Below are 16,280 nucleotides of genomic sequence, written 5' to 3' on the forward strand. Positions count from 1 at the left end.
CACATTAGGCACAGACTCTGAAAAGCCTGATAGAATACAATGATGATTTAGATCTTAATCTGAAGAACAGTGAGTAATGAGTTTTGAGCAGGGGATGGCTGTGACTATAGCTGCGTTTTGAAAAGCTCCAGCTGAGTGTGAAGAATGGATTGGAAGGGGTAAGAGTAAGGAGATGGAGAAGATAATAACCACCATCCAGAAGAGAGTTTAAGGTGGACTAGAGTGGAATGTTGGCAGCGGGATGGAGAGAAGTAGGAGGCTTCGAGATGCATTTAGGAGGCAAAATTAACAGGCGAATCGGTACTTCGTGCTTCGGATCCGGGCGCAGGCCAGTTCCCGCGCGTCAGGGCCGTGGGTGTGACCCGCCAGGGCCGTCGCCACGGTGATAGGGACGGGGCGGGGCCAAGGGCGGGGCAGTTGAGGCGCTGCGTCACTCGGTGGTGGCGATGGTGCGTGTGTGTGGGGGGCGGGGGATACGCTGGGCGCGTCCCGGGGGTCACGTGGTGCGCAGCACGCAGAGCCCTTCTGTCGGTTGGTCCTGGAGCGGCGCAGCCGGAGCGGGGCTGTGAGGTGAGCTCGCGGCGAGGCGCGGCGAGGCGAAGCCGGCTGGCTGGGGCCGGGTCGGGTCGGGCCCGCGCCGCGCGCGCGCGCTTGCGCGCGCCGTGCGGGCAGGGACGGTGACGGACGCCACCGCTGCTCCGGTCCCCTGCCCGGCCCCGCTCCCCGCCTGGCCCAGCTTGCCCAGCCTGGAGGGAGGCCCAGGGACCGCTGTCGAGAGCGTGGCGGGCGTGCGAGCGGCACCCAATCCCCAGGGCTGCCCGCGAGAGTGACAGTGGCTGCGACCAATCAGCGCCGCCCGAGGGGGCTGAGCCGCGGGGTGCGGGCCCCGGGCGCGGAGCGGGCCGTGTTGGGGGTGGGGGGTAAGCGCTAGGGCTGGATCCTCAGCTCTGTGGCCCCGGAGGGCTCCACCACCAACCCCTGCTGTTTCCTTGTGCTTCGGGAACGCGTTTTCTTTTCTTGACTCTTTTATCGTATTCTGGGGAGCACACCCCTTCTCCAAGCCCTTGACTATGGGAGTGTCCCCTTTCTCTATAGTTTTGCAAAATGTGGTCGGTGCATCCCCTTTCTTAAGCTCTAGCCATGGAGTTTTATCTTAATTTGTAGAGCCTCCTCAACTGAGGATGTACCTCCTGACCCACGACCCCCTCAGTCTGGGAGGGCACTCCCATTTCGAGCCTCCAGTTGAATAAGCATTTCCTTTCAAATTTGGGGGTTCATCCCATTAGCGAGTCTAAAATCTGGAGCCCAGGAACCAGAGTTTTGGGAGTACTTATGTTCCCATAAATCCAAGGAAGAATCTCCTTTTCTAGGCCCAAAATCTGGTAACGTGCTTTCCAGAATTTCTTCATTGTAGGGGCTGCTTCCTCTCCTAACCCTTCAAATCTGGGCGTGCACTTCATTACCAGTCTCGAAAATGAGATTCAAATCCTGAAGTTTGGGAATACATATTTGTATTTATACAAGAGAATTCAGTGTTTTTTTTTTTTTTTCAGTCACTCTCTTCTTGGAGTTGCATCCTTTTTCATGAGTCCTCCAAATCAGACCACCTTATTTCCTGGGGGAGACTTACTTTCTTACGTTAAAGTGTGCTTGGTTCTAGTGCCCCCCAAATGTACAGCATGCACTCCTTCGGTTATGCAGGATGTAGGCACCTTTCTGATGCTTATTATATCCAGAGGGCACACCTTTTTTCTGAGTCCTCTTATTTCCAGGGGATGGTTTGTGGTTCTTAAGCTTTTCTGCCATCCAAGATATTTTCTGTCCTCAGTTTTCTTCCCTCTTTGGAACCACGTTTCCCTTTAGTTGGTCTCTCTGGTCAGTGCACCTATTTCCTCTTCCTTCCTTTGGTGAATGTATATGTTTTTTCAGCCCTACACTTTCTATGCTTCTGTGGCCTTTTTTTCTGAGCACACTTCCTATGTTCATACCTCTAAATTCCCCGCCCCCCCCCCCCCCCCCCCCGCACATTTTCTTTCTTGTGTCTTCTCTCTTATCTTTCTGCTAACAGGAACTCTTTCCTTTTGGCTTGCCCTATCCCTGGGGCATTTTTTTTCTGGTTTCTTTCTTCCTTTGGAAACTGTTCTGCTTGCTGGTAGCTCTACAGATTTTCCCCTTTCTTCCCCTTGCTCTGGAAGTGGCCTCAAGTCCAGGACTGCCTGACTCCCCAGGGCTGGATTTAAACAGAAAGGAATTCCCTTGCATTTCTCTGATTATTCACAGGGTTCTTAATCTTCCTGGTGGTTTGCTTCCTATAAGAGTCTGATTAGATGGGCACTATTTTCTCCTTTGCTTCGTTTCCCTTCATTGGGGAAAAAAAACAAAAGGAAAAAAACCCTCGAGATTCTTTAGTTTTGCTTTCAGCTCATAAACGTCTTCCCTACATTGGGTTCCTTCCTTTCTTTTATCAGGAGAAGAGGTAATTTGGAGGAATTTCCTGGTCACTCTTTTTTTCTTGTTCCTGGGGTACAGGTGGGGGGCATGAATATTTATCTCTCCTTGTAATCCTCTCACTTAGCTGCCTAGCCTTTCTCCTAACCCCCACCTTAAAATCTGCAAATGTCTGAGACCCCTTTTCTCTTAAAAGCCTCTCACTAGGTTCTTTTCTTTTGTGTTTCCCTCTGTCTTTCCAGATTTTACTCAGGGCTTCTCAGCCAGAACCCTAACCAGATTAATTTCTCCGCAGCTGGAATCTCAAGTGCTTATGGGATAATGACACCTCTGACCTTTCTCCTTTTTGGGAAGTACTTGAGTGTGCAGCTGTATGAGGCCTCAGTGGGGGAGAGAGTTTGAGGCTGAGAAGCTACCCTGGCAGGATAAGTCAGGAAAATACTGCATTTTCAGGACCATGTCCTTCTGAATCTCATTTGAGGATTGGATGTTTGCCAAGCACCTGCTTCTTAGGGATGCTGGGAGATTTAATGATACTCCCAGGAACCTGTAGGAGTTATTGAGGCTTGTGGAGAAGTGCTCTGAACTCAGTGTTGGAACTTGAATAAAATTAATCGTTGTATTTTCAAAACAACGAAGTTGATTTATATTTCATGTGTGTGAAAACCCTAGATCTGTGATACTTCAGGAAGTGAAAATAGATCCCACATTTAGATCATATGGTCACCAGTAAGTACAAATTCATTAAAAAAAGTTGGAGGTCTGGGCAGTACCTAATAAAATATGGTTTACAGAAAGCAAACAGGTACTTTGTCTCTTATTTGCCTATTTGGTATTCTATCTGTGTTCTACTATATATAGTCCCACCCTTAAAGTGTTCTGCACCAGTGCTTCTCAAACTTGAATGTGAAGTCTTGGTAAAATGTGATTCTAATCCAGTAGGTTTAGGGTGGGACCTAAATATCTGATTTTTAAAAAATTTCCAAGGTGTTAGGTTCTAGGCATAAAGCCAAAGATTTCTCTGTGAAAATAAGAAGGTGGTGGTTAGCCTTATGCTGGGGCATTATTTTCCATTTTCTCTTGACACACATCCCTTAAAGTTTGTATAAGGCCACAGTCTCTTTTGGAGGATTACTCTAGCATTTATGGTTATTCTAGCATTTAGCTTTTAAAATCATTGCTAGAACTTCTCCAGGAGTTTGATTTCTATGTGTTTTGCTCTGGTTCCTCACCTGTCATCTTACTATGGGTAGTGAGTCTGAGATACCCCAAGTCAGCAGGGTCACAGGTGTTAGAATTTCTGAGGAGTCTTTGATTTTGATTTTCTAGGTTCTGGGAATGGCCTGGGAAAGGTAGGTGCCTGGACCTCAAATGGAAGCTACTGACTTGTCTTTCTCTATGGGAGCTTCACAAAGGCGAATGGTAGTGGTATTTTATTTTATTTTTTTTTAATGGAAATTATGGCTTATGATACTCTCCTTTTGTGTCCACATCAATTTCTAAGTCTTAGTGTGATTTTCCTTTCTAAGTATCTTAGGGCATCTGTACCGATTTCCCTGGCTATCGCTTGTCATGGCCTTTCCCCAGATGATCCTATTCTGGGCCCTAATCAGGACAAACCTGAATGACTAGACTATTTTGTGTCCTGATCCTCTCCCCTCCCCCTCATCCCTCAGATGAAAGTCAGATAGATCCTCTTCAGTAACGGATTTGATCTGAATTTGGCTCTAGTCCTAGCTCTTCCACTCACTGTGAGACCTCAGGCAAGTCACTTAATGCTATTGGGCCTCATTCTCTCCATTTATAAAAGGAGGGCCTGATTATCTCTGAAGTCTGCCCTGCACTGAGCCCTTGTCCATACCTTGCTTAGAAATCCAGCGTCTGTGAAGCTTGTTGTAGCAGATCTGATTTCCTTCTTGTGCTCCGTTAGGCATGCTGCCAGTCATTTCCATGTCCAAGTCACTTCTGCCACTACCTCTTTTCTAGCTGAGGCAGCCAACTTGTCCTCACACCCAACTTCAACAGCCTTCTGCCCCTGTGTTCTCTGCTATTTCCATGCTTTATTTCATTCAAAGCTGTCTCAAAGATGTCTTCCTTGAATTCTCCAGTCAGTGTTAGCTACTTCTCCAAATCACTTGGAGTCTGTAGTTTACATTCAACTATGTTTATTCATAAGTCCTCTTATATGGTCTGTATTAAAAAATATTTCCTCCCTTCTCCCTACCCCACCTTTCTTTTCTGCTTTGAATTTGCAGAGAGTAGGTAGAATGAAATTTAAAAATGAAGCAGGTAAACAAAAAACAGGAGTTCCTGCTGTGGCCCAACAGGATTTGCGGTATTCTATTCCTGGCCCGGAACAATGGGTTCTGGATCTGGTGGTGCCTCAGCTAGGTTGCAGCTGCGGCTCAGATCTTATCCCTGGCCCTGTAACTCCATATGCTGCAGGCCAGCCAAAAAAGAAAAAAAAAAAAAAAAAATGAGGTAGGTAGTTTGCCTTTGGCTGGAGTTTGGGGAAATTAAGATGATGCTTTTAGCCCTCTTCTCTCAAGATCTCTCCTGTCTGTGGGGAATCAGCTAGCCAGTACTTCTTGGGTTCTAAAGGTGCTTAAATATCCTATCTGAAATTTTGAAGTATATGTTAAGTTCAGACTTCATTTACAAATTACTGGGAGTTCCCTGGTGGCCCAGGGAGTTAAAGATCCTAGGTTGTCACTGCTGTGGCTCAGGTTGCTATTGTAATGTGATCCTTGGCCCAGGAACTTCCACGTGCCATGGGTGCGCCCCCCCCCAAAAAAAAGCTTTTTAAAAAAATAAATTTCAGAAGTTCCCATTGTGGCTCATTGGGTTAAGAACCCGACTATTGGAGTTCCTGTCTTTGCTCAGTGGAAACAAATCTGACTAGTATCCATGAGGATGCAGGTTCGATCCCTGGCCTTGTTCAGTGGGTTAAGTATCCGGCATTTTTTTTTTTTTTTTTTCTTCTTCTTTTTTTAGGACCGCTCCCATAGCATATGGAGGTTCGCAGGCTGGCATCTAATGGGAGCTGCAGCCACCAGCCTACGCCAGAGCCACAGCAATGCCAGATCTGAGCTGTGTCTGTGACCTACACCTCAGCTCACGGCAACGCTGGATCTTTAACCCACTGAGCAAGGCCAGGGATTGAACCCATAGCCTCGTGGTTCCCAGTCGGATTTGTTTCTGCTGTGCCATGGCAGGAACTCCAAGTATCCGGCATTGTTGTGAGCTGTGGTGTAGGTCGAGGACATGCCTCGGATCTGGCGTTGCTGTGGCTATGCTGTAGGCCAATGGCTACGATTCTACCCTTAGCCTGGGATCCCCATATGCCACAGGCACAGCCGTAAAAAGACAACAGCAAAAAAAGAACCTGACTGTTATCCATGAGGATTTGGGTTTGATCCCTGGTCTTGCTCAGTGGTTTGAGGATCTGGTGTTGCATCAAGCTTCATGTCATTTGGATCTGGCATTGCTGTGGTATGGGCCAGCAGCTGCAGCTCCAGTTTGACCCCATGTGCTGCAGGTGAGGGCCTGAAAAAGAAAAAAAAATTTCAGATAATTTTATCAGTGAATAAAGCTGACAATTTGTGTTTGCCTTTTCTGGCTATACCAGGGATGGAATCCGAGCTATAGCTGTGACCTCTGCTGCAGCTGCGGCAGTGCTGGATCCTTAACCCACTGTGCCACATGGGAACTCCAAAGATGACAATTCTTTGAGAACACCTGATTATTCTCAAAGTCAGTTGCTGATGTTGCCTGGAAATCAGGGATCAAAGGTGTATATAGCCTTCTAATCCCCCTTCCTCATCTTTTTTAGGAACTAATAGGGGAGAAGTTTACGTTTTTCTTGATAAATATTCTTTAAACCAAAATGTGTGCTTAGTCGAGGCCTTCTTGGTTAGATTGTAAGCTTGGAGAAAGAGAGGGTGCTGTCCCTGTCTTATTCGTCTCAGCAACTACCATTTATAAGTTGTTGATTAACCTTGGGGTAACCTATTCAAAATTGAAATCCTTGATTTGTGATGGTCCTGTGACAACTTTGCTATATCCTGGGCTAGGTATCCAGTTGTCCTTTGCTTTCTTTTTATTATTATGTAAAGTATAGTTGATTTACAATGTTTCATCAAGTTCTGTTGTACAACAAAGTGACCCAATCACACACATTTCCCTGTGCTGTATAGCAGGATCCCTTTGCCCATCTATTTCAAATATAACAGTCTGCGTCCAGAAAACCCCCAAAATGCCCATACATCCCACTCCCTCCCCTTTCCCCCTTGGGAACCTCAAGTCTGCCCTTCTTAGTCATGATCTATTTCCATTTTGTGTTTGTTATTTTTGGATAGGATCATCTGTTCCGTATTTTATTTTATTTTTTAATTAGTTAATTAATTAATTTATTGTCTTTTTGCCATTTCTAGGGCCGCTCCCACGGCATATGGAGGTTCCCAGGCTAGGGGTCGAATCAAGAGCTGTAGCCTCCGGCCTATGCCAGAGCCACAGCAACGCGGGATCTGAGCCGCGTCTGCAACCTACACCACAGGTCACGGCAACGCCGGATCGTTAACCCACTGAGCAAGGGCAGGGACCGAACCCGCAACCTCATGGTTCCTAGTCGGATTCGTTAACCACTGCGCCACGATGGGAACTCCTATTTTATTTATTTTTAAAATTTATTTATTTATTTATTTATTTTTAGGGCCACACCATGGCATATGGATGTTCCCAGGCTAGGGGTCTAATTGGAGCTATAGCTGCAGGCCTACACTACAGCTCATGGCAATGCCAGATCCTTGACCCACTGAGTGAGGCCAGGGATTGAACCCACAAACTCATGGTTTCTAGTCGGATTTGTTTCCACTGTGCCATGATGGGAACTCCTGTTTCATATTTTAGATTCCACAAATAAGTGATATCATATGGTATTTGCCTTTTTCTTTCTGGCTTACTTCACTTAGTATGAGAGTCTCTAGATACATCCATGTTGTTGTAAATGGCATTAGTTTGTCTTTTTTATGGCTGAGTAATATTCCATTGTATATAGTACCACACCACATCTTCTTAATGTCATTTGCCTTCTTTGGCCAAATAATGGAAGTGACGAGCTTAAAGAAATCCTGTAAAATTTTAGGAGCTAGGGTATGAGTCACCAAACATAAATAGGGCAGTTGTATGAAAGGGAATTGGTGCCTGAAAAAGTGGACTTAGGGGAAGAGGGAGGAGGAGGGGCCTGGGGAAGCATTTTAAATGATAGTTTTATTTGATTTGTTAAGAATTGATTCCTTGTCCCCTTGTCAAGAACATAATCCTGGGAGTTTTAAAGGCGTCTTAGATAAGTCTTTGGATTCTCTTGGTCCTAGCTGAGGCCTGATTCTTGTGTGGAAAAGAGGTCTTATTCTTGTGTGGAAAAGGTGCATACATAGGTGGATTGACATGCTTTCCTTGCTCCTGCAGATGCTGGGATTTCTAGATTGTGGAAACCAGGCCTGGAAATGTGGGCATTTTAGCATTTTTTGGAGCACTCTGTTGAATCTTACTGAATCCTTTTTTTTGGGGGTGGCTGCACCTTGGCATATGGAGCTCCAGAGCCAAGGATCAGACCTGAGCCGCAGCCTTGACCTTTGCCGCAGCTGTCGCAACACCAGATCCTTAACCCACTGTGCTTGGTCAGGGATCGAACTTGAGTCCCAGAGCTCCCAAGACACCACAATCCCAATGTGCCACAGTGGGAGCTCTGGATATTAGTGAATCTTTACAGTTTTCCTGTTATCCTTATCTAATAGACAAGAAAACTGAGGTTAAGGAATTTATTTGTCCAAGGTCATTTAGCCTAATGATCCAGGTTTCTTTGCCTGTAAGCCTGGTACTCTACATCCTCATCTTTACAGCTGCCTTACCTTTCTCCCTCAAGGTTTGAATAAGTCACGTCAGTCACTTCACTAAACAGGTGGTGGCCTGGAACCCAGGACTGAATCACTGTTGAGAGAAGAGATGGCCTTGCCACCTCATCCCATATTCTCATCCTGACCATGGAAACATCCCTTAATTATGAAAGCCAGCCTCTCCCAGCCCAGGCTGCCTTTTTCCGCTTCTTGAGGCTCTTAGGCATGGCAAGTTTGGGCTACTTGACTGTGCCTTGGTCTCATGGAGTGGTGAGTGCCTGTAGGAAGTTGGTCAAGCTGTGACCTATATGAAAATTAGAGATCTGCAATTCGGAAAGGCAAGATATTAAAGAGGTCACCTTTCATGTGCAGGCTGCATGGTATATAGTGGTAAAGGACCAGGGTTTGGAGACAGAATGCTGGAGTTTTGATTTCCAGCATCTGCCACTCTCTTGGGGCCCTATGTAACTTGGTTATGGGGCTCAAACCTCTTGGGACCCTCCCTGTGGCACAGACATTGGACACACACTTCCAGCATGGCAAGTTCCTAACCTACCTGGACTTCTCTTTTCTCTCTCACATCCGTCATTGTAAGTATCAGTAAATATTACCCTTTCTCTTCATTTCTTAATCAGTAAGATAGGAATAAGAAAATCGAATTTATTAGGTCATTAAAGCTTGGTGAATTGTGAAGAGTTTGAGTATATGTTATTATTTTGTTTTATCCCTCTTACAAAATGTTTGTAAAATTCCCTCATGGATTTTTTTTTTTTTTTTTTTTTTTTGGTCTCTTTGCCTTTTCTAGGGCCCCTCCCGAGGCACATGGAGGATCCCAGGCTAGGGGTCTAATCGGAGCTGTAGCCACTGGCCTACGCCAGAGCCATAGCAACGCAGGATCCGAGTCGTGTCGCGACCTACACCACAGCTCACGGCAACTTGGGATCCTTAACCCACTGATCAAGGCCAGCAATCGAACCAGCAACCTCATGGTTCCTAGTGGGATTCGTTAACCACTGCCACTGCGCCACGACAGGAACTCCCTCATGGATCTTGTTAGTGTTTCATCCATAACTAAGTCAGTACTCTCTGTAAGAAAGACACTTAAACTTTTTTCTTATTTTCATGCATAGCAATTTAACAGTAATCCTTTAATATCGTTAGTGTTCAAATATGCCAAAGGGCTTTTTTTTTTTTGGCCACACCCATGGCGTATGGGAGTTTCTGGTCCAGGGATGGAATCTGAGCTGCAGCTGCAGTTTGTGCCACAGCTGTAGCAACGCCAGATCCTCAACCCACTGTGCCAAGCTAGGAATCAATTCCTTGCTGCCATAGAGACAGCACTGGATCCTTAACCTGCTGTGCCACAGTGGAAACTCCCAAAGGGCTTATTTTTATTTATTTATTTAATTTACTTATTTATTTATTTTTTGTCTTTTTGCCATTTCTTGGGCGGCTTCCTCGGCCCATGGAGTTTCCCAGGCTAGGGGTCCAATCGGAGCTGCAGCCGCTGGCCTACGCCAGAGCCACAGCAACGCTTGATCCGAGCTGAGTCTTCGACCTACACCACAGCTCACGGCAATGCTGGATCCTTAACCCACTGAGCAAGGGCAGGGACCGAACCTGCAACCTCATGGTTCCTAGTCAGATTCGTTAACCACTGCGCCACAACAGGACTTATTTTTAAAAGCGGTATAAGTACAGTGGGTTTTGGAGGAGGTCCTGCATCTTAAATCCAGCTCTTCCTCCTAGCAAGGTGACTGGTGGGCAAGTTATTTGCTCTGAGTCTCTTTACTCTCCTTTCTAAAATGGGATAATACTTCTCACTTCTCTGCCTTGTTGGGAATGAGATTTGTCAAGGGTTTATCCTTTAGTGAAAACTCAGTAAATGTTTAAATGGTATTAATAATAAAGACCAGGAGTGAAAGTTCATACTTAAAGAATAAACTAATTAATTGACTGTTAAATAATTTTGACTTATTTCTAAAACCTCATGCAGAGTGAAATGGTTGTCATTTAGGAAAATGTCTTTGGAGGTCCTGTGGGGTAATGACTCCATCTCCAAACTGTTTTCCTCTATAATATAGTGATACCTCTATTAAGGAATCCTCCTGTAAGAACAGCTTAGTCAGGTGTGTTTAAAAAAAGACTCCCTTCCCTAAAAGAAACCCACACAAACCCACTCTAGAGCTGCCTGCCACCATTTATAGACTAGAACCCTCCTAGTTATTGAAGAACAAGTAGAGCTTTTCTTAGGCTCCAGGGCAAAAATGTGGTCTGTCTTCAGGTGCCTTGTTTCCTGTGCTTTGCCCTCCTCCCCCTGCTCCCAAGAAGTAATGGCATTCCTGCATTTGCTTGTGGATAGCACTTTTCAAAGAGCCTCCATTTGATTGTTTCATTGAATCCCTACATCCCCTAAGCGGGGTGATATTGGTCTCTTTCCTGTTTTTCTTCCAATTTTGACAATGAGGAAGCTGAGGTTAGCTCATTTAACAAGCATCTGACTGCCAAGGATGGGGTTCTCTTGTTAGATGCTGGGGGTGCCTGTTAAATGCCCAAGGAGGTGGCAGCTCAGAAACAGGCAGTTTCAATGTAGAATGCTGTGTTTTGGTCCAGACAGCAGGCAAGGCTGCCATAGAATAATGAACTGGACCCTGGCCTAGCAGCTGGTGAAGTGCTGATGGCTGAGCCCAGTCTGAAGAACCAGGCAGAGGGAGTAGCTTGTTTGAGCAAAGGTCTGGAGGTGGGAACTGCAAAGAGTGAGTGTGTAATAACCTTGAGAACTTATTGTGCATCAGGCTCTTTGCTAAGTAATTTTTATCTTCACCACACCTGTGTGAAGCTATGAATAGGTGCTGGTCTTATTCTCATTTAATAGACGAGGAGCCTGAGGCTCGGAGAGGAAATGACTTATGCAGGATTATCTGGAAAATGGTGGAGCTGGGATCCAAACTCAGGCTTTCTTACTTCACAGTTCTGTCTCAAAACCACTATGTGTTTCTACTTCTCTCTTGAGCTTGTCTGCTCCTCTCCTTTTAAGCTCCTGTCTTTAACAACCCCAGGCTTGGCTTGGGTCATAATGGTAACTCGCTGACAGCCTTGATACCACACTGAATTTAATTGTTTGAATTCCGTTCTGTAGGAGAACTACTGAGCTTTTTTTTTTTTTTTTTTTTTTAAATGAGATATAATTGACATGTATCCTGAAGTGTTTTAAACAGAGAAGTCTTATGCTTTAGAAATATTACTGTAGGAGTTCCCATTGTGGCTCAGCAGTAATGAACCTGACTAGTATCCATGAGGATGCCGGTTTGATTCCTGGCCTCACTCAGTGGGTTAAGGATCTGGCATTGCTGTGAGATGTAGTGTAGGTTGCAGACTCAGCTCTCATCCTGAGTTGTTGTGGCGGCTGGCAGCTTCAGCTCCGATTTGACCCCTAGCCTGGGAATTTCCTATGCAGCTGGTGCAGCCCTTAAAAAAAAAAAGAAAGAAAGAAAGAAGGAAATATTACTGTAGTAGCACTGATGAAAGTTAGCTACAGAGTTGTAGTTGACTACTTAGACTACCCAGGTTCAATTTCTTGTTCCAATACTCCAATACTTAGTAGCTTTGTCATTTGGGCAGCTTACTTTCTGAACCTTTGTTTTTTCATCTATAAAACGTATATAATAATCCTCATTACAAACTTATGAGGTAGGTGCTAAATGAGATGATGTATAAAGCCCTTAGGAAAGTGCCTGTCATAAATAGGTAATCAGAAGTCAAATTAGGAGTTCCCACTGTGGCACAATGGGATCGGTGGTGTCTCTGGAGTGCTGGGACATAGGTTTGATCCCCACCTGGCACAGTGGATTAAGGATCTGGTGTTGCCGCAGCTGTGGCATAGGTCACAGCTGTGGCTCGGATCTGATTCCTGGCCTGCGAACTCCATATGGCATGGGGTAGCCAAAAAAAGAGGAAAAAAAAAAGCCAGTCTCTTAAGATAGTTTTGATTTGTATCTGGGGAGGGTGTGGATGGAGGTTTTGAGCTCCAATATGAGCTGCTGCAGTAATCGGATTAGAGCTGATGGGGGCCCAGTTCAACTGGGCCGCCACTGGGCAATGGTAGAAATGTAGAAAGTAGGTGTGACAGAATGGTGACTGAGAGTGGCAGGCATGGGCAATGCTCATGTTTCTACTTGGCACATTGGCCAGTCTTGGGGCCTCACATTGTGATGGGGAGAAAAGGAGAAGGAACTGGTGAGGGTAAGATGATTAGCTCAGTGAGGTTGAGTAATGCGCCAAAGGTCATTTAACAAATGTATTCCTGAGCCAAGCCTGGGCACTAGGCCCTTTCCACTGTTTCTGGGAAGATCCACTGATTTAACCAATTCATTTTCAGTAATTTGGAATGAGTAAACTCAACCTGTATTTGCTCTCTGTCTGAATTTTAATTGTGGAAGGAAAAACTTGGCCCTTGGAAAAAGGATTTCAAGTATCTGGGAAGAGGGTAAGGACTTTTTTTGGCCTAGTTCTTTCATTCTTCCCTCCTTTCTTTTTTTCCTTCCTTACCATCTCAAGTAAAAGAGGCTAATTCGGCTCTTTTAGTGTGACCTGGGCAAGGGCCTGAAGGAATGATATGATTGGTTTTAGACCTTGTCTTCCTTCTGTGTTGAGGAAATGATAGTGGAGGGGCCCTTGCCCCTACTTGAACCACCTTGTCACTTCCCCAGGACTAAAGATGTGCTCTTTTATGTTCTTTCTGTTGGATACTATTGGTTAATATTGCATAATGATATTGACTTGTAATCCTTTGTGTCTGATGTCCTTTTTGCTGGTGTTGCTGTTATCACACAACCATTTTATCACCAATGCTGAGTATTTAGTGTGAATATTTAGTGTGTATTTTGCTGAGCACTTAACATCCATTGACTCACTTATTCCAAACAACTCCAGGAGGTAGGGGTTATTAATCCCCTTTTATTGATGGGCAAACAGAAAGAGGCTGGGTGATTTTTCTCATTTTCACTTAGTGGACAACGAGCGAGGCCAGAATTGGCTAGAAAGTCAGGTCCTATCCTTAAGTATTCCCTGGCCTTCCTCCAAGACAGAACTTTGGCAGAGTCCCCTTGGAAGCTTCCTCCTGTGAGACCTAGGGTTGTCTGGACCTGCTGATATTGTTTGTGCTTCTCTGGGCAGGCAGTGAGGGCTGTAGGGACATCTCCATCTCCTAGGCTTAGGGCTGTGTGGGTGAGGGCAGCGCATGCCTGCCTTAGGCGCCTTACCTCTGGGGCATTCCCCTCACTCTTCCCCTAGATCTTCTCTTGGTTGTCTCCTGGTCATTCAGATCACTGCTCAGACTTTAGCTCCTCGGAGTTCTTTCTCTTTTCTCTTGGTCTTTTTTGTCTCTTTAGGGCTGCACCTATACCACAGCAATGCAGGATCTGAGCCACATCTGTGACCTACACCACACCTCATGGCAATGCTGGATTTTTAACCTGCGGAGCGAGGCCAGGGATCAAACCTGCGTCCTCATGGATGCTAGTCGGGTTCTTTAACTGCTGAGCCATGGTGGGAACTCCCCTCAGAGTTCTTTCTAACAGCCTTATCTAAAGTGGTCCTCCCCATCATTGGCTTACATTGTTTTGTTGGGTTTTCCCCATAGAATTTGTCCTCCCAGAAATTATCTTCTATGTATATGTGTTTATCATGTTCCTATTCCCCACTAGAGAACAGGGCTGGGGTGTCTCATCCTTCTGGCACCTATCTCCAGCACCTGGCATGTAGTAGGCACTCAGCGAATATTTATTGAATGAAGGAGGCATAAAGATTTAAGCTTGTCTTTCACTTGAAGTGTCCTTCAGTTTGCAAGGGGGTTGCATTACCTTTAAAAGTCATCATCACCCTTTAATGGAGGTTTAGTGCAAGCCTGGTGTAAGCACTGTTAGGTTTCATAAAGCCTTTTCTGTAGTTTCTGGTGCTTGACAATCTTTCCAGAATTTATTTTCCCCTAATCCTGTCTAGAGCAGACTCATTAAAAGACCTTGTGAAATTCCTGCTATGGCGCAGCTGGATTGGCAGCATCTCTGCAGTGCTAAGACGTAGGTTCAATCCCTGGCCCGGCACAGTGGGTTGAGGATCCAGCATTGTCACAACTGCAACTGTGGCTTGGATCTGATCCCTGGCCCAGAAACTCCATGTGCCTCGGGGTGGCCAGCAGAAAAGAAAAAAAAAAAATCTTGTTTCATGCTCACCTATCACTTTATTTATTTATTTAAAATTTTTTTTTGTTTTTTTAGGGCCGTACCCGAGGCACATGGAGGTTTCCCAGGCTAGGGGTCAAATCAGAGCTGTAGCTGCTGGGATCTGAGGTGTGTTTGCAACCTACACCACACAGCTCATGGTAATGCTGGATCCTTAACTCAGCAAGGCCAGGGATCGAACCTGTGTCCTCATGGATGCTAGTCCGGTTCGTTAACTGCTAAGCCTGACAGGAACTTCCCACCTATCACTTTAATTCTTTATTACTTTAAGCCCACAGCCTCTTCTCTCAGAGCACAGTTGGGTTGCTGAGGGCAGGAACTCCATGTAGTACCATGGCTACAGTACTCTTAAATCTCTCCCCAAATAAAATCCAGAGTCCATGTAAGTACAACATTAACTGTAAAAGTGTTATGAATTCAGAAAATTCTGCTATTTTTTTTTTTTTTTTGTCTTTTTGCCATTTCTTGGGCCCCTCCCGCAGCATATGGAGGTTCCCAGGCTAGGGGTCAAATTGGAGTTGTAGCTACCGGCGTACACCAGAGCCACAGCAACGTGGGATCCGAGCCGCTGTCTGCGACTTATACCACAGCTCATGGCAACACCGGATCCTTAACCCACTGAGCAAGGCCAGGGATCGAACCCGCAACCTCATGGCTCCCAGTCAGATTCGTTAACCACTGAGCCACGACGGGAACTCCAATTCTGCTATTTTTTGAGTGCTTACTTTGTACTAGATGTATAGGGGCTTTGCAAATCTTTTCTCATCTAATTCTTTCAGCACCCAAGATAGAGGCCATGAATTCTCATTTAGTGAGTTAAGGAGAATTCAAAGATGTAGCTCATAAGCAAACATGTGGTAGTGGTTAGGAATCTGGAGCCACAGAGCCTAGATTCAAATCCTGCCTCAGCTTCTTTCTGTATGGGTGTCCTAGGACAATCCCTCCCCCCCTGCCCCCGCCCCGCACGGCCCCTGCTTTTTTTCTCATTGTGGATATTAATAGTAGTATTTATCTCTGCAGTTGTAAGTATTACATGACTTAATATATACAGAGTTAGCTATTATTACTGTTATCAGTGTACCTTATGTAGGTCTTACTAGTTTATATAGGGTAAGGTTAGTTCACATCTTCATCATTTTAGTAGCTGATTAACATTCTTTGTTTGATTTATTAGGCTTCTGTTGAGCATCAGTCAGCAGTCATTCCTTTTCCTGATGGAGCTTATAATGTAGTCCTTCTATATTAGGTTTAAATATTCTTTTATTTTTAAACATGTAAATTATATTTAGTTTCCCCAGAATCGTATGTAAAAAATGTTTTTTTCCCCATTTTCACAAATGATTTATTTATTTTGTCTTTTTGCTGATTCTTGGGCTGCTCCCGCAGCATATGGAGTTTCCCAGGCTAGGGGTCGAATCAGAGCTGTAGCTGCCAGCCTACACCAGAGCCACAGCAACATGGGATCCGAGCCACGTCTGCGACCTACACCACAGCTCATGGCAACACCGGATCGTTAACCCACTGAGCAAGGGCAGGGATCAAACCCGCAACTTCATGGTTCCTAGTTGGATTTGTTAACCACTGCGCCATGACGGGAACTCCACAAATGATTTATTTTTATCCTGGGTTGTATTCTTCGGATTGAAACTACTGAGTCCAAGTATATAAGCGGTTTTACAGCTTGTTTCTTGCTTCCAGG

General features: G+C 45.3%; 1 protein-coding gene across 5 annotated transcripts in view; it reads left to right on the forward strand.

The window, feature by feature from the left end:
* The window catches only part of PHF20 (PHD finger protein 20), a 149,778-nt gene continuing 133,935 nt past the window's right edge, over positions 438-16,280 (forward strand). For 2 of the 5 annotated variants that reach the window (XM_021078127.1, XM_021078130.1), the window contains exon 1: positions 467-570. The gene's annotated coding sequence lies outside the window, so the exon portion shown is untranslated. Of the gene's footprint in view, positions 571-3,777; positions 3,801-16,280 lie in introns of all 5 variants that reach the window. The other 3 variants (XM_021078128.1, XM_021078131.1, XM_021078129.1) reach the window with 3 other exon arrangements.

This window comes from Sus scrofa, chromosome 17 (assembly GCF_000003025.6).
Source record: "Sus scrofa isolate TJ Tabasco breed Duroc chromosome 17, Sscrofa11.1, whole genome shotgun sequence".
In the NCBI taxonomy this organism is placed as follows: domain Eukaryota; kingdom Metazoa; phylum Chordata; class Mammalia; order Artiodactyla; family Suidae; genus Sus; species Sus scrofa.